This window comes from Thermobia domestica, chromosome 5 (assembly GCF_964235325.1).
Source record: "Thermobia domestica chromosome 5, izTheDome1.hap1.1, whole genome shotgun sequence".
NCBI classification, from domain to species: domain Eukaryota; kingdom Metazoa; phylum Arthropoda; class Insecta; order Zygentoma; family Lepismatidae; genus Thermobia; species Thermobia domestica.
In genome coordinates this window covers 203,903,886-203,930,289 of record NC_137458.1, presented here as the reverse complement: position 1 = coordinate 203,930,289, position 26,404 = coordinate 203,903,886, and positions in this window count along the sequence as shown.

The window sequence follows — 26,404 nt, the reverse complement described above, 5'->3', positions numbered from 1 at the left end:
TTAACAATAAATTATGGTTGTTGTGTAATATTTTGCTCCGATTTGACATTATGTGTTGTCAGAGTGGTGTCGCTAGTAGGGCTGTGCGATATCCGGTTTTGAATATCGAACTTCGATATCGACCAAATATGGAAAGTCGATCGATATATCGAATATCGAAATATCGAAGGTTTGATAATATATCGGTCGATAATATCGAAAAATATCGAAGTATCGAAATATCGAAGTATCGAAAAATATCGAAGTATCGAAATATCGAAGTATCGAAAAATATCGAAGTATCGAAATATCGAAGTATCGAAAAATATCGAAGTATCGAAAAATCTAAATATCGAAAAATACCGAAGTATCGAAATATCGATATATCGAAAATATCGAAGTATCGAAAAATATCGTAGAAAATAATGCTATGTATATTAGAAAGTAGGGCATGACAGTGCTTGCTTCTAAGCTTTCCAGCCACTTTCAGGGACGTATGGCAAGATAGCCCCCCCCACTTTAGAAAATTGAAACAATGACTAGGTCATTCGTTTGTACTACGTTTGTACCGTTTGTACCGAAAATATTTTCGTTTGTACCATTTTCCTTATAGGGTTACTTGAGAGGTCAACTGGGGGGCTATCTTGGCGCCAAGATAGCCCCCCCGTATCACAGCACAAAAAATTGGAATACACCATTTGAAAGCAAATCGTTTATGCCGTTTGTACCGAAAAAAGTTTTGTTTGTACCCCGATAGTTTTCGAGAAACAGGGGATGATATTTGGGACGGGGAGCTATCTTGGCGCCAAGATAGCCCCCCCCGTATCACAGCACAAAAAATTGGAATACACCATTCGAAAGCAAATCGTTTGTACCGTTTGCACCGAAAAAATTTTGTTTGTACCCTGATAGTTTTCGAGAAACAGGGGATGATATTTTGGGTGGATAATGATACGTATTTACTTAAGGAAAAGGGCAGAAATAGAGAAAATTTAATTGAATCGGTGAGTGGAAAACAGTAGTAGAAAATGGATCGATCTGGGCCATATGAGGACAGCATTGGCCAACTCACAAGCCCCTGGGAAATTGAGCACCGTACACCGTGAGCCCACGGTCTTTTACGACCTCCATTTTAGGGGTGAATTTATTCCCTTTTATGAGCACTTAGGGGTGAATTTGTTCCCTTTTATGAGCACTTTTTAGGGGGTGTACTCGTTCTCTTTTACGACCACTTTTTAAGGGGTGAACTCGTTCCCTTTTATGAGCATATTTTCCAACCCCTACGAACACATAGCAGAACATCAGACTACGTAACATAACGAACATACAGCAGAGCAGATTGAACTCGTTCCCTTTTATGAATACTTTTTCAGGGGTGTATTCGTTCTCTTTTATGATCACATTTTAAGGGGTGAACTCGTTCCCTTTTATGAGCACTTTTCCAACCCCTATTTTAATTACGAACACATAGAAGAGTAGATAACACATAAGAGTACGTAACACACAGCAGAGCAGATAACACATAAGATTACGTAACATAACAAGGGTGTACTCGTTCTCTTTTATGAGCACATTTTAAGGGTGAACTCGTTCCCTTTTATGAGCACTTTTCCAACCCCTATTTTAATTACGAACACATAGAAGAGTAGATAACACATAAGAGTACGTAACACACAGCAGAGCAGATAACACATAAGATTACGTAACATAACAAGGGTGTACTCGTTCTCTTTTATGAGCACATTTTAAGGGTGAACTCGTTCCCTTTTATGAGCACTTTTTCAACCCCTATTTTAATTACGAACACATAGAAGAGTAGATAACACATAAGAGTACGTAACACACAGCAGAGCAGATAACACATAAGATTACGTAACATAACAAGGGTGTACTCGTTCTCTTTTATGAGCACATTTTAAGGGTGAACTCGTTCCCTTTTATGAGCATATTTTCCAACCCCTATTTTAACATAGCATAGAATACATGGAGACTATGAACATACAGCAGAGCAGATAACAAACACAACCACCTCCATTTTAGGGGTGTATTCATTCCCTTTTATGAGCATATTTTCCAACCCCTATTTTAACATAGCAGAAATTACACTGAGACTATGAACACACAGCAGAACAGATAATACATAGCACAGCTAATAAAAGAACATGGCTTATTTTTCAACCCCTATTTTAACATAGCAGAAATTACACTGAGACTATGAACACATAGCAGAGCAGATAATAAACACATCAACCTCCATTTTAGGGGTGTATTCATTCCCTTCCAACCCCTATTTTACCATAGCAGGAATTACATAAGATTTTTTTCAACCCTATTTTAAGACAATGAATACCTATGTAACATAGCGATTCGATACGCTCTTTGAACCGATTTGGATGAAACTCGGCATATGGGGGTTTTCGACGATGCTGAGTACGAATATCATACTTATCTGGGTCTTACAGTTTATGTGGGATACGCCCTTTGTATGACACTTAAAACCCAATCACTCGTAAACGAAGCAACATATTGAGGTGCTGTTTCCACATTTAGTAATTGGTCATCAGGTTCTACATGTCCCAAAATTAGTGGTCATCCAGGTCAAAGGTCAAAATACTTAAAGCCTAATAACTCAAAAACGAAGCAACGTATTGAGGTGCTGTTTCCAAATCTAGTAATAGATCATCAACTAGTACATGTCAAAAAGTACTGATCATCGAGGTCAAAGGTCAAAATACTTAAAACCTAATAAGTCGAAAACGGAGCCACATATTGAGGTGCTGTTTCCAAATCTAGTAATTGGTCATCAACTAGTACAAGTTCCAAAATAATGACCTTCCAGGTCAAAGGTCAAATATTTAAACGCAAATAACTCTTAAACAGAGTAACGTATTGAGGTGCTGTTTCCAAATCTAGTAATACGTCATCAACTATTACATGTTCCAAAAGTACTGACTATCGAGGTCAAAGGTCAAATATTTAAGCTTTAATAACTTTAAACAAAGCCTGTGTGACCTATTCAGTTTTGTACCAAGCAGAGAGAAGTGAAGAATGAATAAATATGATTGGTTTACAAGGCATAAATATGAGTGAGCTATTTAATTTTGTAGCTGAGTATTTTCACGAAAGAACAAAATTGTACTAATCAGCTTTTTCTGCTTGCTATAAAAGTGAATAGGTCATCAAATTTGTTTTTCTATGGTTGGTACAGAAAGTAGACCTTCTCCGCTTTTTTAATTGCAAACAAAATTTATTCATTCTTCAATAGGTCACTCAAATTTAATAGCACAAAAAGGCTAGTTACCATTGACCTTCTTTGCTTAAGCCACTCAAATTTATTCCTTCGCTTATTTGATTAGTACAAAATGTTAGTTCTCTCCTTTTTCTGCTTGTAACAAAAGTGAATAGGTCACACCAATTTATTCCTTTGTTTGTTTAAATAGTACAATATGGTCAAGAAATTGGGTAGACCAAAAACACAAAAAGTTATAACATGTTGAGCTATTTAAAATGGTATTTCCTTGCTTTTTTCGGTTTGATACAAATTTTACAAAAAGGCATAAAATTCTAGACCAGTTAAAAATGGTTCTCGTTGGTACAAAAGGAAATAGGACACCCCAATAAATGGCACAAAAAGTATAGAATGCTGATCCCTCTTCTCCTTTTCTGGTTAGTACAAATTTATACCTTCGTTTACTTGATTAGTACAAAGTGTTAATTATTTCCTTTTTTCTGCTTGGCTATTTAAAATGACCCTTCTTTGATTTTCTTCTGATTGGTACAAAAATAAAATTTCGTTTATTTGGGTAGTACAAAATTTAACAGAAATATTCAATTAGTTAAAATGGTCCTTCTTCACTTTTTTTCTGGTTCATACAAAGCTAAATACTCCATCCAAATTTGAGTAAAATGGTTCATGTTCGCTTTCTCAAATTTAGCCCTTCGTTTTGTTTAAATAATAAAACATGCACTAGAAATTCTAAGCTAGATAAAAATGGCATTTCTCCTTGGTACAAAATGGAATAGATCACTAAAATTTATCCCTTCGTTTCTTTAAATAGTTAATATGGCATATCTTTGCTTTCTTTCTTGTTACTCCATCCAAATTAATTTTTGCGTTACAGAAATTCTGCGCTAGTTACAAAGCTCCTTTTTTCGCTTTTTCTTTCGTTTATTTGAGTAGTACAAAATGGTATAAAATACTCAGCAAGTTAAAATGGTTCTTCCTTGTTTGGTATAAAAAAGTAGAACACCCAAATTTGTTCTTTCGTTCATTGAGCTAGTATAAAGGTATATAAATTCTGAGTTAGCTAAATTGGACCTTGTTCGATTTTTCTGGTTAGTACAAAAAAAAGGTCACTCAAATTTATCCCATCGTTTGTTTAAATAGTACAAAAAGGTACGGAAATTCTTCGCTTTTTCTGATTAGTACAATTTTGTTCTTTCGTGAAAATACTCAGCTACAAAATTAAATAGCTCACTCATATTTATGCCTTCGTTTATTAGACTAGTTTAAAATGATATAAAATGATCCTTTTTTGCTTATTCCTTTGTTTGTTGAAATAATACAAAATGGTATAAAATACTCAACTTCGGTTTTTCAAATTAAATAGCTCACTCAAATGCATTACTTCGTTTAATTGATTTTAGAGTTGACACAAATTATAACTCACTCAAATTTATTCCTTTGTTTATTTGAATACTCCAAAATGGTGCAATTTCTTTTTATTCTTGGTGGTACAAAACTAAATACTCCATAGTCCTTCTTCGCTTTTTGCTGAGCCATTTCTCATTGGTAAAAAATTGAATAGGTCACTTAAATTTATTCTTTCGTATATTTAAATATTCAGCTAGTTCATTTTTTCTCGTTGGTATAAAAAGTAGAACATCGAAATTATTCTTTCGTTACAGAAATTATGAACTTGTTAAAATGGTCCTTCTTCGTTTTTTTCTGATTGATACAAAAATAGAACATTTCAGTAGTTCAAAAGTTACATAACGGTCAATTTTCGTTTCTTTAAACAGTACATAATGAGCTAGTTAAAGTAGCTCTTCTTCTCTTTTCCAGTTGGTACAAAAGAAAATAGTCCACCTAAATTTTATTTATACTTCACTTCATTTTTTCTAGTTGGTACAAAACTAAATACTCTATTCCTTCGTTTATTTGAATAATGGCCCTTCACTTTTTCCAGTTGGTACCTAAGGAAATAATCCAATCAAATTTTTCTGGTTCGTACAAAACTAAACACTCCATCCAAATTTGAGTATTACAAAAATGAAATGAAATTCTCAGTTAGTTTAAAAAATGGTCCTTCTTGCTACAAAATTGGAAAGCTCACTCAAGAGTACAAAATAGTATTGAACTTCTGAGCCGGTTAAATTTATCCGATTGTTTGTTTCTTTAAATAGTACAAAATGATTTAAAATACGCAGTTATTTCTCGTTGGTGCAAAATTGAATAGGTCACTCAAATTCACCCCTTCGTTTGTTTAAATATTAGAACATGGTCTAGAAAAATGACATTTCTCATTGGTACAATATTCCTTCGTTTATTTAATTAGTACAAGAAGACCTATAATTCTCAGCTAGTTAAAATGGCATATCTTTGCTTTCTTTCTTGTTAATATAAAAGTAAATAAGCTACTCAAATTTATTCCTTCTTCACTTTTTTTCTGCTTTGTACAAAATTGAATAGATCACAAAAAGTTACTAAATGAGGAAACGTTATCTCAATATGTGGTTTCATTTATGAGATTGACCTTTGACCTCGATGACCATTATTTTTGGAACTTGTACTAGTTGATGACCTCTTGCTAATTGTGGAAACAGCACCTCAATATTTGGCTCCGTTTTCGAGTTTTTGACCTTTGACCTCGATGGTCATTATTTTGGAACTTGTACTAGTTGATGATCTCTTGCTAAATGTGGAAACAGCACTTCGATATTTGGCTCCGTTTTCGAGTTATTAGGTTTTAAGTACTTTGACCTTTGACCTCGATGGTCATTATTTTGGAACTTGTAGTAGTTGATGAACTATTACTAAATGTGGAAACAGCACCTCAATACGTTGCTTCGTTTTCGAGTTATTAGGTTTAAGTAGTTTGACCTTTGACCTCGATGATCATTATTTTGGAACTTGTACTAGTTGATGACCTCTTGCTAAATGTGGAAACAGCACCTCAATATGTGGATCCATTTTCGAGTTATTAGGTTTTAAGTACTTTGACCTTTGACTTCGATGGTCATTATTTTGGAACTTGCAGTGGTTGATGACCAAATACTAAATGTGGAAACACCACTTCAATACTTGGCTCCGTTTTCGAGTTATTAGGTTTTAAGTATGTTGACCTTCGACCTCGATGGTCATTATTTTTGGAACTTGTAGTAGTTGATGACCAATTACTAAATGTGGAAACAGCACCTCAATATGTTGCTTCGTTTACGAGTGATTGGGTTTTAAGTGTCATACAAAGGGCGTATCCAACATAAACTATAAGACCCAGGTAAAAATAGGTATGATATTCGTAATCAGCATGTCCGAAAACCCCCATATACCGAGTTTCACCCAAATTGGTTAAAATTGTCATAGAAAGGGCGTATGCCACATAAACTATAGGACCCAGGTAAAAATAGGTATGATATTCGTACTCAGCATGGTCGAAAACCCCCATATGCCGAGCTTCATCCAAATCGGTTCAAAGAGCGTATCGAATCACTATGTTACATAGGTATTCATTGTCTTAAAATAGGGTTGAAAAAAAATCTTATGTAATTCCTGCTATGGTAAAATAGGGGTTGCAAAAGTAATTATAAAAAGAGAACGAGTACACCTCTTAAAAAGTACTCATAAAAGGGAATGAATTTTATGTATTCTCTGGTCTGCTGTGTGTTCGTAGTCTCAGTGTAATTTCTGCTATGTTCAATTAGGGGTGGAGAAAATGAATACACCCCCTGTGCTATGTCCGCTATGTTTCGTAGTCTCTGTTATGGTAAAATAAGGGTTGGAAAATAAGCCTATTAGATCTGCTATGTAATCTGTGCTATGTTATAATAAGGGGTTGGAAAATATGCTCATAAAAGGGAATAAATTCACCCCTAAAATGGAGGTTGTTGTGTTTATTATCTGCTCTGCTATGTGTTCGTTCTTATGCTAAGGGGTTGAAAACGAATACACCTCTGCTATGTGTTCGTAGTCTTATGCTATGTTAAAATAGGGGTTGGAAAATATGCTCATAAAAGAGAACGAGTCCACATAGTCTCAGTGTAATTTCTGCTATGTTAAAATAAGGGTTGGAAAATAAGCCATGCTCTTTTATTAGCTGTGCTATGTATTATCTGTTCTGCTGTGTGTTCAGAGTCTCAGTGTAATTTCTGCTATGTTAAAATAAGGGTTGGAAAAAGTGGTCATAAAAGAGAACGAGTACACCCTTATTATGTTACGTACTCTTATGTGTTATCTCCTCTTCTATGTGTTCGTAATCTTATGTGTTATCTGCTATGTTAAAATAGGGGTTGAAAAAGTGCTCATAAAAGGGAACGAGTTCACCCTTAAAATGTGCTCATAAAAGAGAACGAGTACACCCTTGTTATGTTACGTAATCTTATGTGTTATCTGCTCTGCTGTGTGTTACGTACTCTTATGTGTTATCTGCTCTTCTATGTGTTCGTAATTAAAATAGGGGTTGGAAAAGTGCTTATAAAAGGGAACGAGTTCACCCCTTAAAATGTGATCATAAAAGAGAACGAATACACCCCTGAAAAAGTGTTCATAAAAGGGAACGAGTTCAATCTGCTCTGCTGTATGTTCGTTATATTACGTAGTCTGATGTTCTGCTATGTGTTCGTAGGGGTTGGAAAATATGCTCATAAAAGGGAACGAGTTCACCCCCTAAAAAGTGGTCATAAAAGGGAACGAGTACACCCCCTATAAAGTGCTCATAAAAGGGAATAAATTCACCCCTAAAATGGAGGTCGTAAAAGACCGTGGGCTCACGGTGTACGGTGCTCAATTTCCCAGGGCTTGTGAGTTGGCCAATGCTGTCCTCATATGGCCCAGATCGATCCATTTTCTACTACTGAAAACCACTACTAGTCCACAAAACGCATTTTGATATATTTGAAAAAATAACTTTCGTTTGTTAATGCCACAAATATACAGTCGACATTATAGCATTCCGTTATAACGTGCAAGGTCTTGCAAATTGCACTGCTCTTCATTACAACTTGTAGTTCTACATCCTTAGTGTTATTTTTGCCTTTACTTCAAAATGGTTTATTTTGGACTCACACTGTTTTCCCACTCGCCGATTCAATTCTAACTTTGAGTTATTACTGAAAAACTCATTTTTTTTTATTTTGATATGCACAACCAGAATTCTAAATACACATCAATTCACATGGATAAACATATAATACTTATTAATGGACATGGAAAAAGTACACATTAGGGGGCCTATCTTGCGTACAAGATAGCCCCCAAATCTCATCCCCTGTTTCTCGAAAACTATCAAGGTACAAAGAAAAATTTTTTCGGTACAAACGGTACAAACGATTTGCTTTCGAATGGTGTATTCCAATTTTTTGTGCTGTGATACGGGGGGGCTATCTTGGCGCCAAGATAGCTCCCCGTCCCAAATATCATCCCCTGTTTCTCGAAAACTATCAGGGTATAAACAAAATTTTTTTCGTTACAAACGGTACAAGCGATTTGCTTTCGAATGGTGTATTCCAATTTTTTGTGTTGTGATACGGGGGGGCTATCTTGGCGCCAAGATAGCCCCCCAAATGTCATCCCCTGTTTTTCGAAAACTATCAGGGTACAAACAAAACATTTTTCGGTACAAACGGTACAAACGATTTATTTTCGAATGGTGTATTTCATATTTTTGTGCTGTGATACGGGGGGCTATCTAGGCACCAAGATAGCCTCCCCAAATGCCATCCCCTGTTTTTCGAAAATTATCAGGGTACAAACAAAACTTTTTTCGGTACAAACGGTACAAACGATTTGTTTTCGAATGGTGTATTCCAATTTTTTGTGCTGTGATACGGGGGGGACTATCTTGGCGCCAAGATAGCCCCCCCAGTCTACCTCTCAAGTAACTCTATAAGGAAAATGGCACAAACGAAAATATTTTCGGTACAAACGGTACAAACGTAGTACAGCGGGGGACACTTCTAAATGGTACAGCCATATGGAGATTTACGGCTAAGGTGTACCATTTAGAAGTGTCCCCCGCTGTACAAACGAATGACCTAGTCATTGTTTCAATTTTCTAAAGCGGGGGGGGGCTGTCTTGCCATACGTCTTTCAGGGCCAGTTCTAATAAAATGTCTCGATATCTCTTAACCGTCAGATAAGGCAACGGGATGATAGAACCGATCACAGTACTAATGTGTTATTTTGGGTAAAGTGAGCGCTCAGCGCTACTGGCGCGACATAGTAGTAATGGTAGCATTTTAGGACACTTTTTGGCCCCTGGGTCCCTGCCTCAGGACCCATGGTCCCTGGCCGGGGTCAATGACCTAGGGGTACATAGGACCACCCCCTCTAAATTTTGGCAGGGGTACCATGGCCCACCCCCTAAATTTTGGCAGGGGTACATAGGACCACCCCCTTAAATTTTGGAAATTGCCAAATCTAAAAATTTGGTATGGTAGCCTAGGACCATAGTATGTACCTCTATTAGTATTGGGTGTCTATGTCGTTCCCTTTTATGGGTAAAAAATTGCCAAAAATTCAAATTTCGGGGGGTTTTGACCTAATTTATCCCGTTGGATGAGGTGTTATTACCTTATATAGTTATATGGGCGTATACAGGGGTTCATTACCTTTCATAGGACATGGGTATATTAATGCACCCCTTGAAAAATTTGGGAAGGGTACCTTGGCCCACCCCTTAAATTTTGGAAATTGCCCAATTTCAACATTGGGTATTATAGTATAGGACCCTAATATGTATTATGATAAATTTGGGTGGTCCACCTCATTCCCTTTTAGGGGTACAAAATTGCCAAAAATATAAACGTAAGCAATACGTTGTACCACGTGTTTGGTTTTCGACCTAATTTATCCCCTTGGATGAGGCCCTATTACCTTATATGTTTATATGAGCGTATACAGGGGTCCATTACTTTTCATAAGACATGGGTATATTAATGCACCCCGGGAGGGGTACCTTGGCCCACCCCTTAAATTTTGGAAATTGCCCAATTTAAACATTTGGTATTATAGTATAGGACCCTAATATGTATTATGATAAATTTGGGTGGTCCACCTCGTTCCCTTTTAGGGGTACAAAATTGCCAAATTTTAGTACAACCACGTGTTTGGTCTTTTGACCCAATTTATCGCTTTGGATGAGGTCCTATTACCTTATATGGTTATTTGGTTATGTATAGGGGTCTATTACCTATCATAAGACATAGGTACATTTGTGCACCCCGGGAGGGGTACCTTGGCCCACCCCTTAAATCTTGGAAATTGCCCAATTTAAACATTTGGTATTATAGTATAGGACCCTAATATATATATTACTATAACCTCGTTCCCTTTTAGGGGTACAAAATTGCCAAAAATATAAACGTAAGCAATACGTTGTACCACGTGTTTGGTTTTTGACCTAATTTATTCCATTGGATGAGGTCTTATTACCTTATATCGTTATATGGTCGTGTATAGGGGTCCATTACCTATCATAAGACATAGGTACATTTGTGCACTCCTTTAAATTTTTTTTGGTAGGGGTACATTGGACCACCCCTTCAATTTTGGAAATTGCTCAATTTAAACATTTGGTATTATAGTATAGGCCCCTAATATGTATTATGATAAATTTGGGTGGTCCACCTCGTTCCCTTTAAGGGGTACAAATTCGCCAAATTTTAGTACAACCACGTGGTTGGTTTTTTGGCACAATTTATCCCCTTGGATGAGGTCCTATTACCTTATATGGTTATATGGTCATGTATATTGGTCCATTCCCTATCATAAGACATGGGTATAATGATGCACCCCGGGAGGGGTACTTTGGCCCACCCCTTTAATTTTGGAAATTGCCCCTTTTACATGTTTGGTATTATAGTAGAGAACCCTAATATATATTACTATAAATTTGGGTGGTTCACCACGTTTCCTTTGATGGGTACGAAATTGCCAAATTTTAGTACAACCACGTGTTTGGTTTTGGCTCAATTTATCCCCTTGGATGAGGTCCTATTACCTTATATGGTTATATGATCATGTATAGGGGTCCATTCCATATCCCCTTAAATTTTGGAAATTTTCCAATTTAAGCATTCGGTATCATAGTACATGACCTCAACATGTATCATGATAAATTTGGGTGGTCCATCTTGTTCCCTTTCATGGGTAAAAATTACTAAAATATAAACATAAGCAATATGTTGTACCATGCGTTTGGTTTTTGGCCCAATTTCTTCCCTTTGATGGGGTTCTATTACCTTATATGGTTATATGGTCATGTATATGGGTTCATTTCCTATCATAAGACATGGGTACATTGTCGCAGCCTTTAAAATTTTGGGAGGGGGTATCTTGGCTCATCCACTCGGTTTTTAGAAATTGTTTAATATAAGCATTTGGTATCATAGTACAGGACTTCAATATGTACCACTATAAATTTGGATGGTCCACATCGTTCCCTTTCATGGGTAAAGAACTACCAAAAATCGAATTTCGGAGGTTATTGACCCTTTTGATAAGGATTTAGCACGTTATATGGTTTATTACCTTTATATGTTTATGTTCCCTTTTAAATTTGGGAATTATCAAATAACAAAATTCGGTAAACGTTTTCTAGGACCCATTGGTGTTCCTCTTATGGCCAAATATTCAAAATTTAAATGTTATTGACCGGCTTTATTATTGAATAAGTACAGGATTTATTACTTTTTTCATAAGACACAGGTGTATTTGTGTACCAATCTTAAATTTTGGGAGGGGGTACAGTTCTTATTGTCGTATCAATAATTGGTAATTGTTCTTAAAATTGGATAGTATCTCATTCATTGGGTAAATCATTGTCAAATATGAGTATGCTCACGTGATCAGTTATTAACCTATGATGGGATTAGGAGTCCAGGACATTGGTACATTAAAACTTTGTAGTATAATTTGAGAATTGTCAAATGAAATTACGTCATTGGTTTTGATTATTCACGCCAAATATAAACGTAAGCAAGACGTTGTACCACGTGATTGTCCTTGATGAGGTACTGTACAGGGATTCATTTCCTTTGTTGTGGTACTTCTTAAGTTTGAGTACACACACTTCTAGAAAACAGTTGGTTCTACTCAGGTAAACAATTGACGGACATTATTGACCTTATTGAACATATAATGATATGATTAACTCTAAGACTTAGGTATATCAAGAGAAGTATTCTTTAAATTTGGGAATGGTGATAAACAGAATTTTAACATAAGGCGCGAAATTTGAAACAATACATTGAACTTTAGTCACAGCTCATAGTCTAAGATCATTGGTGGTGATTGATTTGACCTTGAGCTTTAGAAATCTGATAGCTAACCTTATTGAATCTTATGACTCATAGACGAAAGGCAATACATGCTACAACAGTTTGAAATTTAATCATAAGGTGATGTAATCTGACACTAGCAAAGTTATTGTTAATGCAATTTGATTGGCTGATCACTATCTTTCCTGCAATCTGATTGGTTGATCACTATCTTTCGTGCAATCTGATTGGTTGATGAGTTTCAAATCTTTGCTGTATTCAGTTTTTAAGTTTTGTTTTACATTTAAAAATCTTGGTTTCGTTCAACATTTTGCACTCACTGATAAATATGATCAAAACCGTTTATTTGTTAATCGAATAGTTAAAAACCGGATAAAGTTTGACGGTGAACCGTGAAACGTAAAAATTTTTAGTTTGAATTTTTTTTGCTTGAAACATTTTGTTTGAAAATTCTTGCTTTCAAATTTTTTGTTTGAATTTTTTGTTTCAGAATTTTGTTTGAAATTTTTTTTGACAACTTTTTTGTTTGAAATTTTTTCGTTTCCAAATTTTGTTTAAAATTTTTGTTTGAAATTTTTCGTTTCCAAATTTTTTGTTTGAAATTTTTTGTTTCAAAATTTTGTTTGAAATTTTTTTCGTTTCAAAATTTTGTTTGAATTTCTTTCGTTTGAAATTTTTTTCGTTTCAAAATTTTGTTTCAAAGATTTTTGTTTGAAAGTTTGGTTTGACATTTTTTAAAATTTGTGCACTCATTAGTAAAAAACCGGAACTGTTTAGAACTAAAACCTCTGGCAACATTGTGGTGCAATAGTACACGTCAGAACATGATAACGCAACGTCATCAGTTTTGCATCATATATAAGTATCGTTCGAGTTAGTATTCATGATAACGTCATCATGGGTACTTGTCTGCAGTTTCTAAACACACGTGATGTGATGAAATCATTTACCAAGATTACTGATTTACAACAGAATGTACCTTATAGAATCTTAGCTAGCCAAATGATCCCTACAAAGTTTGGATTAAGAATCGTAGTGAAGCTTGAAAAATGATAAGAATATAATTTTACCAGCAAGATATTTACCCATGGAAGCATCAAAACAAGAAGAACTGTTACGTTTCTTAAATACTGGATCTGTATCTTTATGCTATAAAAGACTCTTGGGTCGAAGTCATCAATTTGAATTTAGTACACAGCCAGATTCGTCATCAATTGTGATGAAATCATGAATTCAAACATCAGCACATTCCTTTGACGTCAGACATAGTTGTATGAATGTGGTTGGTCTGCATGACGTCAGCAACTGTGATGAAACTATAAATTCAAACGTCAGCACATTCCTTTCCAATGACGTCAGCCGTAGTTCTATAAATCAACCAATACACTGTCATCCCACGAAATCATTTGAGCAAGTGCTTTTCAGGTGGAAAGATGTGTACTTCTAACGATAAAGAGTTCATCTTCGCAAGCTATTATCCAATAAATATATTTCAAACAAAACATGTGATGATTGGTATCAGTGCTAGAACATTTGAACCAGTGATTCGATTGGGCAAAGCAGAACAATTTGGTGTACAACTGACCTTTGAAGAATGGCAAATATTATGTTCACGAATCGACCAAATGAACGATTATTTTCATGATGAGCTAAATGTGACCATAGTCAAATCATTAGGCTCAAATCATGAAGTGGTGATGCGTACAGTCCTCGAAGAGAAGATGGTGCTGTTACGTAAGAAGAGTACATTCCTTGTCCCTCGCAACATGGTGTATCTAACACAAACGGAATGGAACAAATTTATAAACGTATTCCAGTGTGTGAAACATGCAGTGGAAGTGTGCAACAAAACAAGTATATTTCTGAAAAAGTACTATTTTGAAAAATGTGTTATGCATATTGTACAACATGTATCTAGATATTGTGATGGTTGTCAACATCGTTCGTGGGTGCATACCTGTATTGATAAACAGTTTATTTGTGATCAAATGGACATTGAGTTTCCACCAATTGATATTGCATTAGACCTTAAAAGACTTCAATTGGAATTAAAATTATATGCTAAAGACAAACTAGTGCAAGAAGTTCAAAATACATTGTATCGACAATATCCAGAACCACTATCTGGTATGGATTAGTGCTGTCGAAATCGGTTTTTGAAAAAACCGAAAACCGGTTTTTGAAAAAAGTGAAATTTCATAAAACCGAAATGTCGGTTTTGAAAACCGCTTTTGCGGTTTCGGTTTTGAAAACCGCTTTTGCGGTTTCGGTTTTGAAAACCGCATTTGCGGTTTCGGTTTCGAAAACCGCTTTTGCGGTTTCGGTTTCGAAAACCGCATTTGCGGTTTCGGTTTTGAAAACCGCTTTTGCGGTTTCGGTTTTGAAAACCGCATTTGCGGTTTCGGTTTCGAAAACCGCTTTTGCGGTTTCGGTTTTGAAAACCGCAAATGTCACAAAAATTCTACAGCACTAATATCAAGTAACGACGAGAAAACAGCAAAGAATCTTTCCCCACACCGGCTCTCAGTTGCCAGATGAAGGGAAATTTGCAGAAGGAAAAGAAGGTATTTTTTCTTAAAATGTCCTAAAGTGTAGGGAAATTCTATACTTTTACAATTGGCAGAATAAAAAAAAAATAAGCTGCAATTTCTCAAAGAGGCACGGCTATCGTTATTGGGAAGTAAAAAGATACAGAATAAAATATGATCGGTGTTTCCGTCTAGTATAAACTATTGCAGGTGTCTGGGACTTGCGATAAGAAGCCAGTCGACACATGCAAAACCACAACATTCACATTTATCGGAGTGGCAACAAATCAACAATAAAATTGTGTATTGCGATAGAGATTTTCTTTCTTTCTTTTCTCTTTCTTTATATTAAGAAAGGGAGGTGGTGCCTTTTTGTTAACAAAAGAAAGAGTGGCAGTACTATTTTTAAAAATATGGGGAGAGAGTAATAATAATATAAAAGATGTCAGTCTAAGTGGATGATATTTCAAATTGAATTTCATGAGTTGCATGTGTAGTGATCTTAAATAGGGATATACCTTATTATATCTCTGAGTGTTGAGTGTTGGCTTATTACCCTATTTTAGCGGGTACCACCCGATTTTCAGGTTATATATTCGTCCCCCGCTTAAACATATCTTAATCACGAAAAACCACCAGCTTTTTGGGATTGGAGAAAAATCTAAGAAAACTTAGTTGATAAAGTGTTGGTATGATATATTCCCCGTAAACCGCTACACCTTTGACAATCTCAATCGCGATTGAGTTAAATTTGGACTCGCGCTCAGGCTCAAGCTCTGGGCTATCTGAGCAGTGCGCGTGTGCAGAATCATTTGCTAATAAGAGATCTGCTCTAATGCACAATGGTTTTCTTTGTATATTTCATGTGTTTTCTATGTAATGTATTGGAGGTTCTATACGAATGAATATTCGTTTGTAGATGTTGTAACAAACATACTTGAATTATTCATACCTTCACAAGCTACAAGAATGCCGATCGACAATTTCAAGTGTAACTTTAAAGACTCTTATAGAAGCGAATTTACGTTTCTTAGCCAGGGCAGAACTCAGTTTGAAGCAAAATGTACAATCTGGAAAACTGTTTCGTTTGAAAAGTAGGATGCAGGGAAGCAAATTGGACCTCCCCTGATTTTTATATATTTTGTAAACTAGATCACGAGGAACACGAATCTGAAGGCGTTTTGACATTCCGACCTCCGGAACTCGAGATATTAAAACTTAAAGTTTAATATAGACGCTATATAAAAAAAAAACAATATTCTCTATACGAAACATATTATGTCCTGAGAGATATATAAAGGTAACCAAGAAAGTTCTGTCGCTTTTTGTGGAATTCTGTGTAAAATTGACCCTCATACCGTGAGTTTAATGCGAATGGAGATAAGGCGAAGATCAGTTGTTGGTGTGGGTATATCCGACATTCTACCTGGTTGTGGAAGTTCAGTTACAACGTAAACGTATGTAAGGACGGAGTGAATATGGAACCTCCACAGAGCGTCATAGGGGCGTGTATGCTGTACGAGTTCCAACTTGGATCAAACGCCACTGTAGCGGGGCGGAAGATACCTCAGGCCTTTGGTGAGGGTGTCGTGATTACGCAGACAGTGCAAGAGTGGTTTAGCAAGTTTAAGAACGGTGACGAAACACTCACGAAAGACGCACCACACGTGCCGGAAGACCAACACATGTACAAAATGAGGATCTTCAGGTAGCAATTGAGCCGAACAGACATGTGAGGAACTGGTGCTAACATTCAGTGTTAGTCGAGAAACCATTCGCCAGCACCTCCATCAATTTGGGAAGCACTACAAGTTGGGTCTATGTGTCCCAGATGATTTGTTTCCGGGCCAGAAAGTCCTCCTGTGTGTTTGGTGGACTGCTCACGACATCGTGCATCGGGAACTGCTACCGGGCGGTCAGAGAAGAACATCAATGCAACTGTCTACTGTCAGCAGTTGAGCCGTGTTCAAGAAAAACTCAATACCCTGGAGCCAACACTTCTCAATCGCTAAGGGGTTCCCCCATTACGGGACAACGCTATGCCCCACATAGCTAGAATGAGCCGGAACACCATCCTACACCTTGAATGGGAAACACTATTGCATCCACCATACTGTCCGGACATTATACCGTCCGGTTATCACCTGTTCCTTTCCTTCGACACTCACTTTAGAGGACTCCAGTTCAACTCCGTAGTAGAGGTGCTAAATGCACTTGATACCTTCTTCGCTTCACGGCAAACCAAGTTCTACCGCGAAGGAATCCATGCCCATCCCGAACGTTGGCAGAAGGTCATTGATACTGATGGGTACTATTTTTGATCTTCCAGGTACGTCTTTGGTGACATATCTATGCTCTAAGTGATAGGTCAAAAAGCGACAGAACTTTCTTCGTTACTTTTATACATATTACATAAAACTACTGTATAAGTTCTAGTATCTCGAGATCGGGAAATCGGGATGTCAAAATTCGTTCAGATAATTGCTAATTTTGGTCCAGTTTACAAAATATATAAAAATCAAATAGTGTCCTTTTTGCTTCCTGGTTACTTTATGTTCGAATATCTCGAGTTCCGAAATTCGGAATGTCAAAATTCCTTCAGATTCGTATTTCTCGTGGTTTAGTTTACAAAATATATAAAAATCAGTTGGGGTCTAGTTTGCTTCCGTTTTCACTGATGTTCGAATATCTCGAGTTCCGAAATTCGGAATGTCAAAATTCCTTCAGATGCGTGTTCCTTGTGGTCTACTTTACAAAATATATAAAAATCAGGTGGGGTCCAGTTTGCTTCCATGGTCAATTTATGTTCGAATATCTCGAGTTCCGACATTCGAAATGTCAAAATTCCTTCAGATCCGTGTTCCTGGTGGTCTAATTTACAACATATATGAAAATCAGATGGGGTCCAGTTTGCTTCCCTGCAGCCGAAAAGTACATTGAATAGTCGTCAAAGAAATAACTAAAAAAAAAAAAGCTAAGGATCGAACGTCAGTATTTGTCACCCTAATTTAGCTGTGACTTGTACAGCCATCGAATTATCCCTTTCGCACTGTGCTGCACATATTACCATAATAGTCTTGGAGCAAATAAAAAAAGTTAAAACACACATATAAATCAATACATTTGTCTCGATCGATAGACGCTTTCACAATTGTTAAAAGGTGTAATTAAAAACAGCAAACATTGTTTCTACTTTGAAAAGGACAATCCCTTATAAAACCGCAAACACGGTTTCGGGCGGCTTTCGCTTTCGAAAAGAGCTTTTTCGGTTTCAGTTTGGAAAACCGCATTTGCGGTTTCGGTTTTGAAAACCGCTTTTGCGGTTTCGGTTTTGAAAACCGCATCTGCGGTTTCGGTTTTGAAAACCGCTTTTGCGGTTTCGGTTTCGAAAACCGCATCTGCGGTTTCGGTTTTGAAAACCGCATTTGCGGTTTCGGTTTTGAAAACCGCATCTGCGGTTTCGGTTTTGAAAACCGCATTTGCGGTTTCGGTTTTGAAAACCGCATCTGCGGTTTTCGGTTTTCAGAAAATCGGTTTTCTCAAAAACCGAAAACCGCAAATGTCACAAAAATTCAACAGCACTAGTATGGATGTATGTGGAGTGTAATAAAATGATCCATTTCAATGAATTGTTTTTTTTTTTCAAGTACAACCCATGTTCTGACGTGTACTATTGCACCACAATGTTGCCAGAGGTTTTAGTTCTAAACAGTTCCGGTTCTTTACTAATGAGTGCACAAATTTTAAAAAAATGTCAAACCAAACTTTGAAACAAAATTTTGAAACGAAAAAAAATTTCAAACGAAAGAAATTCAAACAAAATTTTGAAACGAAAAAAAATTTCAAACAAAATTTTGAAACAAAAAATTTCAAACAAAAAATTTGGAAACGAAAAATTTCAAACAAAAATTTTAAACAAAATTTTGAAACAAAAAAATTTCAAACAAAAAAATTTTGAAACAAATTTCAAACAAAATTCTGAAACAAAAAATTCAAACAAAAAATTTGAAAGCAAGAATTTTCAAACAAAATGTTTCAAGCAAAAAAAAAATTCAAACTAAAAATTTTTACGTTTCACGGTTAACCGTCAAACTTTATCCGGTTTTTAACTATTCGATTAACAAATAAACGGTTTTGATCATATTTATCAGTGAGTGCAAAATGTTGAACGAAACCAAGATTTTTAAATGTAAAACAAAACTTAAAAACTGAATACAGCAAAGATTTGAAACTCATCAACCAATCAGATTGCACGAAAGATAGTGATCAACCAATCAGATTGCAGGAAAGATAGTGATCAGCCAATCAAATTGCATTAACAATAACTTTGCTAGTGTCAGATTACATCACCTTATGATTAAATTTCAAACTGTTGTAGCATGTATTGCCTTTCGTCTATGAGTCATAAGATTCAATAAGGTTAGCTATCAGATTTCTAAAGCTCAAGGTCAAATCAATCACCACCAATGATCTTAGACTATGAGCTGTGACTAAAGTTCAATGTATTGTTTCAAATTTTGCGCCTTATGTTAAAATTCTGTTTATCACCATTCCCAAATTTAAAGAATACTTCTCTTGATATACCTAAGTCTTAGAGTTAATCATATCATTATATGTTCAATAAGGTCAATAATGTCCGTCAATTGTTTACCTGAGTAGAACCAACTGTTTTCTAGTGGTACATATTGAAGTCCTGTACTATGATACCAAATGCTTATATTAAACAATTTCTAAAACCGAGTGAATGAGCCAAGATACCCCCTCCCAAAATTTTAAAGGGTGCGTCAATGTACCCATGTCTTATGATAGGAAATGAACCCATATACATGACCATATAACCATATAAGGTAATAGAACCCCATCAAAGGGAAGAAATTGGGCCAAAAACCAAACGCATGGTACAACATATTGCTTATGTTTATATTTTAGTAATTTTTACCCATGAAAGGGAACAAGATGGACCACCCAAATTTATCATGATACATGTTGAGGTCATGTACTATGATACCGAATGCTTAAATTGGAAAATTTCCAAAATTTAAGGGGATATGGAATGGACCCCTATACATGATCATATAACCATATAAGGTAATAGGACCTCATCCAAGGGGATAAATTGAGCCAAAACCAAACACGTGGTTGTACTAAAATTTGGCAATTTCGTACCCATCAAAGGAAACGTGGTGAACCACCCAAATTTATAGTAATATATATTAGGGTTCTATACTATAATACCAAACATGTAAAAGGGGCAATTTCCAAAATTAAAGGGGTGGGCCAAAGTACCCCTCCCGGGGTGCATCATTATACCCATGTCTTATGATAGGGAATGGACCAATATACATGACCATATAACCATATAAGGTAATAGGACCTCATCCAAGGGGATAAATTGTGCCAAAAAACCAACCACGTGGTTGTACTAAAATTTGGCGAATTTGTACCCCTTAAAGGGAACGAGGTGGACCACCCAAATTTATCATAATACATATTAGGGTCCTATACTATAACACCAAATGTTTAAATTGAGCAATTTCCAAAATTGAAGGGGTGGTCCAATGTACCCCTACCAAAAAAATTTAAAGGAGTGCACAAATGTACCTATGTCTTATGATAGGTAATGGACCCCTATACACGACCATATAACGATATAAGGTAATAGGACCTCATCCAATGGAATAAATTAGGTCAAAAACCAAACACGTGGTACAACGTATTGCTTACGTTTATATTTTTGGCAATTTTGTACCCCTAAAAGGGAACGAGGTTATAGTAATATATATATTAGGGTCCTATACTATAATACCAAATGTTTAAATTGGGCAATTTCCAAGATTTAAGGGGTGGGCCAAGGTACCCCTCCCGGGGTGCACAAATGTACCTATGTCTTATGATAGGTAATAGACCCCTATACATAACCAAATAACCATATAAGGTAATAGGACCTCATCCAAGGCGATAAATTGGGTCAAAAGACCAAACACGTGGTTGTACTAAAATTTGGCAATTTTGTACCCCTAAAAGGGAACGAGGTGGACCACCCAAATTTATCATAATACATATTAGGGTCCTATACTATAATACCAAATGTTTAAATTGGGCAATTTCCAAAATTTAAGGGGTGGGCCAAGGTACCCCTCCCGGGGTGCATTAATGTACCCATGTCTTATGAAAAGTAATGGACCCCTGTATACGCTCATATAAACATATAAGGTAATAGGGCCTCATCCAAGGGGATAAATTAGGTCGAAAACCAAACACGTGGTACAACGTATTGCTTACGTTTATATTTTTGGCAATTTTGTACCCCTAAAAGGGAACGAGGTGGACCACCCAAATTTATCATAATACATATTAGGGTCCTATACTATAATACCCAATGTTTAAATTGGGCAATTTCCAAAATTTAAGGGGTGGGCCAAGGTACCCCTCACAAATTTTTAAAGGAGTGCACAAATGTACCTATGTCTTATGATAGGGAATAGAACCCTATACATAACCATATAACCATATAAGGTAATAGGACCTCATCCAAGGGGATAACTTAGGTCAAAACCAAACACGTGGTACAACGTATTGCTTACGTTTATATTTTGGCAATTTTGTACCCCTAAAAGGGAACGAGGTGGACCACCCAAATTTATCATAATACATGTTAGGGTCCAGTACTATAATACCACATATATAAAATGAGCAATTTCTAAAATTTAAGGGGTGGGCCAAAAGACCCCTCCTAAATTTTTTAAAGGAGTGCACAAATGTACCTATGTCTTATGATAGGGAATAGACCCCTATACATAACCATATAAGGTAATAGAACCTCATCCAAGAGGATAAATTGGGCCAAAAGAACAAACACGTGGTACAACGTATTGCTTACGTTTATATTTTGGCAATTTTGTAGCCCTAGAAGGGAACGAGGTGGACCACCCAAATTTATTATAATACATGTTAGGGTCCAATACTATAATACCAAATATATAAAATGAGCAATTTCCAAAATTTAAGGGGTGGGCCAAAGTACCCCTCCCAAATTTTTAAAGGAGTGCACCAATATACCCATATCTTATGAAAGGTAATGGACCCCTATACATGACCATATAACTATATAGGATAATAACACCTCATCAAAGGGGATAAAATCGACCAAACACCAAACACGTGGTACTACGTATTGCTTACGTTTATATTTTTGGCAATTTGGTACCCCTAAAAGGGAACGAGGTGGACCACCCAAATTTATCATAATACATATTAGGGTCCTATACTATAATACCCAATGTTTAAATTGGGCAATTTCCAAAATTTAAGGGGTGGGCCAAGGTACCCCTCCCAAATTTTTCAAGGGGTGCATTAATATACCCATGTCTTATGAAAAGGAATAGACCCCTGTATACGCCCATATAACCATATAGGGTAATAACACCTCATCCAAGGGGATAAATTAGACTTTTGAAATTTGACTTTTTGGCAATTTTTTACCCATGAAAGGGAACGACATAGACCCCCAATACGGATAGAGGTACATACTGTGGTCCTAGGCTACCATACCAAATTTTTAGATTTGGCAATTTCCAAAATTTAAGGGGGGTGGTCCTATGTACCCCTGCCAAAATTTAGGGGGTGGGCCATGGTACCCCTGCCAAAATTTAGAGGGGGTGGTCCTAGGTACCCCTAGGTCATGGACCCCGGGCCAGGGACCATGGGTCCTGAGGCAGGGACCCAGGGGCCAAAAAGTGTCCTGAAGTGCTGCCATTACTACTGACATCTTTCTAACTTATCTGACGGTTAAAGATATCAAGGGATTGTAGGACGGGATCGCGGTAATAGAAATGCTGTTAGATTTATCTTCCCTCCCTTCACAAACATACTTCAAAGGGCAAAAGAGAAGCAAAATATCACCGGAGTGGGGAACTGCATTTGTTAAACCTTTTATTCTTTAGTAGGGAGATTGTTTACTGATAACGAGAATCGATTCTTGTATATTCACTTCAATAAGTTTCCTGTTCACCAGTTATACTCATTTGCAAGAAACAAAGATTCGTAGTATGTACCGGTATACTATAAAAGTTTGTGTGCAAGTTCAGTTGTAGTTCACGTAATTTTTGCGTTTTCGACAACATAAGAGGAGTAGTATGTAGAAATTGTATAAATATATCTGGAATATTGTATAAATATATCTATTCTATCCAATTATACCAGAGTTTATAAGCACAGCAGGTACTCATTATTCAGCTCTTTTCCTGTTACACAATGTCGTGTTTGAACGGCTCAGCGCCACAGATGACTGACTAACATCAAGGAAGTTTCGAGAAAACTAAGGATAAGGCTTGCAGATTATATGCGCCCTTATGGATCGCCACATTTTCTCGATTCTGGCATCATGTTGACTATATTGTTTGGGCTTTGATCATGTTTGGCATACAGAATATGTTACAGCCATTTCAATATAGAACTCAAAATATGCCTTGATATCAGTTATTGATCTACGGCGCTCAGCCATCTATTTACGGGCAAACTGCACGCAACATTTTTATGTTATTTTTTGTAATTAAAACATGTTTTCGAGTAATTATGGAGACCACCTTCATTATCAAAACATCGAATGGTATCGAAGTATCGAAATATCGAAGTATATCGAAATATAGAAAAATATCGAAATATTTAAGTATCGAAAAATATCGAAGTATCGAAATATCGAAGAATATCGAAATATCGAAGTATCGAAAAATATCGAAATATCGAAAAATATCGAAGTATCGAAATATCGAAAATATCAAAGTATCGAAATATCGAAAAATATCGAAGTATCGATATATCGATTTTGATATTTACAAAATATCGAAATTTCGATATTCACAAAATATCGATCGATATATCGAAGTATCGCACATCCCTAGTCGCTAGCCTTTCGATCCCTACACAGGCATCACCATTCAAGATGGACAAGGACTTTTATTCAAGCGGAGAAAATTCTCTGTGGAAGAAAATGACAAAATACAGGGTGTTTTAAAATGAATTCGAGATTTTAAGGCCTTGTAGTATTTATTACATTTAACGTACACATCAAATGAAAGAGCAACTCAAATAGTTTTTGTTACAATTATTCAATATGAGCACCATTCGTCACACGGCACACATCGAGTCGATAGGCGAGAAAGGCCCATAAACTTTCCACAGGGATATGGCAAAAACGCATTCAATTTAGGGGAGTCTCATTGCAACTGTACCATCTCGTGGGGATTTGATGACCCCCAAATTCGAACATTATGAGTGTTCATATCACCACTTAGGTGAAATCTCGATTCATCTCTGAAGACGACACGATCCAGAAAATATTCATTGTCATGTAGCAACATGTCATTTGCGAAGTTGGCACGTAAACCGTTGTCTCTAAGCCTAGAGCTAGTAGCAAATGTAAACGATAAGGACGTAGTTGTAAGCGTCTCATTAAACTTCTCCACATAGACAGTTGCACTGTAACTACAGTTTTACAAAATGTTACAAAATGTAAAACACAAAAAGCTTTCTGCTCATTAGTCGCCATCTTTACTACTAGCGCTTTCTAACGGCAGATAGAGGAAACAGTGCATGCGAACAAAACTATTTGAATTATTCTTTCATTTGATGTATTATTTATAATTGTAAGTTAATTGTACTTAATACTACAAAGCCCTAAAACCCCGATTTCATTTTGAAACACCCTGTTCTTCCAGTACTAATTAGGTCAGAGGTTGCATTGGAAGGAATAGTGGTAGGGGAAATCGGCGCCCCTATAAGAAATCGCACTGCCAAGAAATTAGATTTTTTCTCCGAATGTACGAGGTAGTATCAACAGTTTCAAGACTAGTTCTTAACACGCCAACAGATCTAAGCGCAAGGCGGTACGCACAGGCACAGAAGAGCACCGAGCTTCATAAGTCAGTGTGTCAAGAAATATGTATAGGGTCGTGTATAACGCAAGCTGTGCAGCCAGGGCCATTCTGCTCACGTGCATTACCACGTCTGCGATTTTATCATGGACAACAAGCGAACGTAAAATTGTGTGAGAAACAGGTCAATAGGCCCGAAACCAGCCACAGAGGTTGGGGGGGGGGGGGCAAGTCATTAAACATTATCTTACAAATATCTCATTTTTTTGTATTAATGATGGCATTTTGTATTGAGGTCTGGAGGGCCACGAAAAGTTTAGGGGGACAGCCCCCCTTAGCCCCCTCTAGTTGCAGGCCTGCTGTTCAAATCCGCCACAGAGACGTTTGACATGATTCGGCAAGTGTAGTGCGTATCCTAACGGGGACAGGAGGATCAAAATTTATGGCCAAAAGTTGAGTATCTCAGAATCCTCTCAAGTTAGGATTATACTTTCCATGTAACCTCCTTACTAAAAATAAACGGGAATTTGTTAAAGTGTTTTTTGAAAATTCCTGAGGGGAAATTTCTACACATCCAGATCAAGGTTGTCTGCCTAATCACCGTTTGAAATAAGTTTCTGAATATATGATAGTATTGTCCTCTAACTCGATTTTTATCATGTCATCAAAATGTGTATGTTAAAGTGGAGGGAAGGAGTATAAAATGTACGCCAAAAATAGAGTATTTCACATGTTAGGGAAATTAAACTTCGTTCATAAATTCATTATTAATTCCTTGCGTTCCAGTGACATGCATGTGGATGTCATAAAATACTCCGTTGCAAAATACCAGTGACATCCATGGTACAAAATGTATTCCTTACTAAGTTTCGTATTAATCCTGTAGATGATTAAATATTTACACTGACATCCATGTGGCTGTCATAAAATACTCCGTTGCAAAATACCAGTGACATCCAAGGGGTTGTCACGAAAACATCTTTTATTAAGGGTCATATTAATCCTGGAGGTCATGAAATTTTTAAGTGGATGCAAGGAACGAATTAGTACTACTGTTTCTCCTCAGGTGACAGCACCTTACTCATCGCCAGTCAGTCTTGCCAACATGAAGCAGCATAAAATCCCTTCAGAACATAAAAATTTCCCTTTTTCAGCCCAAATGTTCAACAATGCAAATACTTATCAGCAATGTGAGTGCACTCGTCGCGCTTGCATGTGAGTGTGTGTGTGTGTGTGTATGTGTGTGAGCGTGTGCGTTTGTACAAAAAAGATATTTATTGAACTTTATACAATAACTCTCCTTTATATAACGGTCCGGACAGCCTCTTAACAGTAAATTAAAACCTGGTATTACAGCACACATATGGGAAAATTAACCTGGAACGCAAGGACTTAAAAATAAATGGACGCGTGCTCCAGTATTTTCTAAAATTCTGCTTTCAAGGACGAAATTTTTATGATTGTTTTCTCAATATATAATAAAAGATACGGGCTAAGGCACTAAACTTTCTCGCTCGAAATTTATTA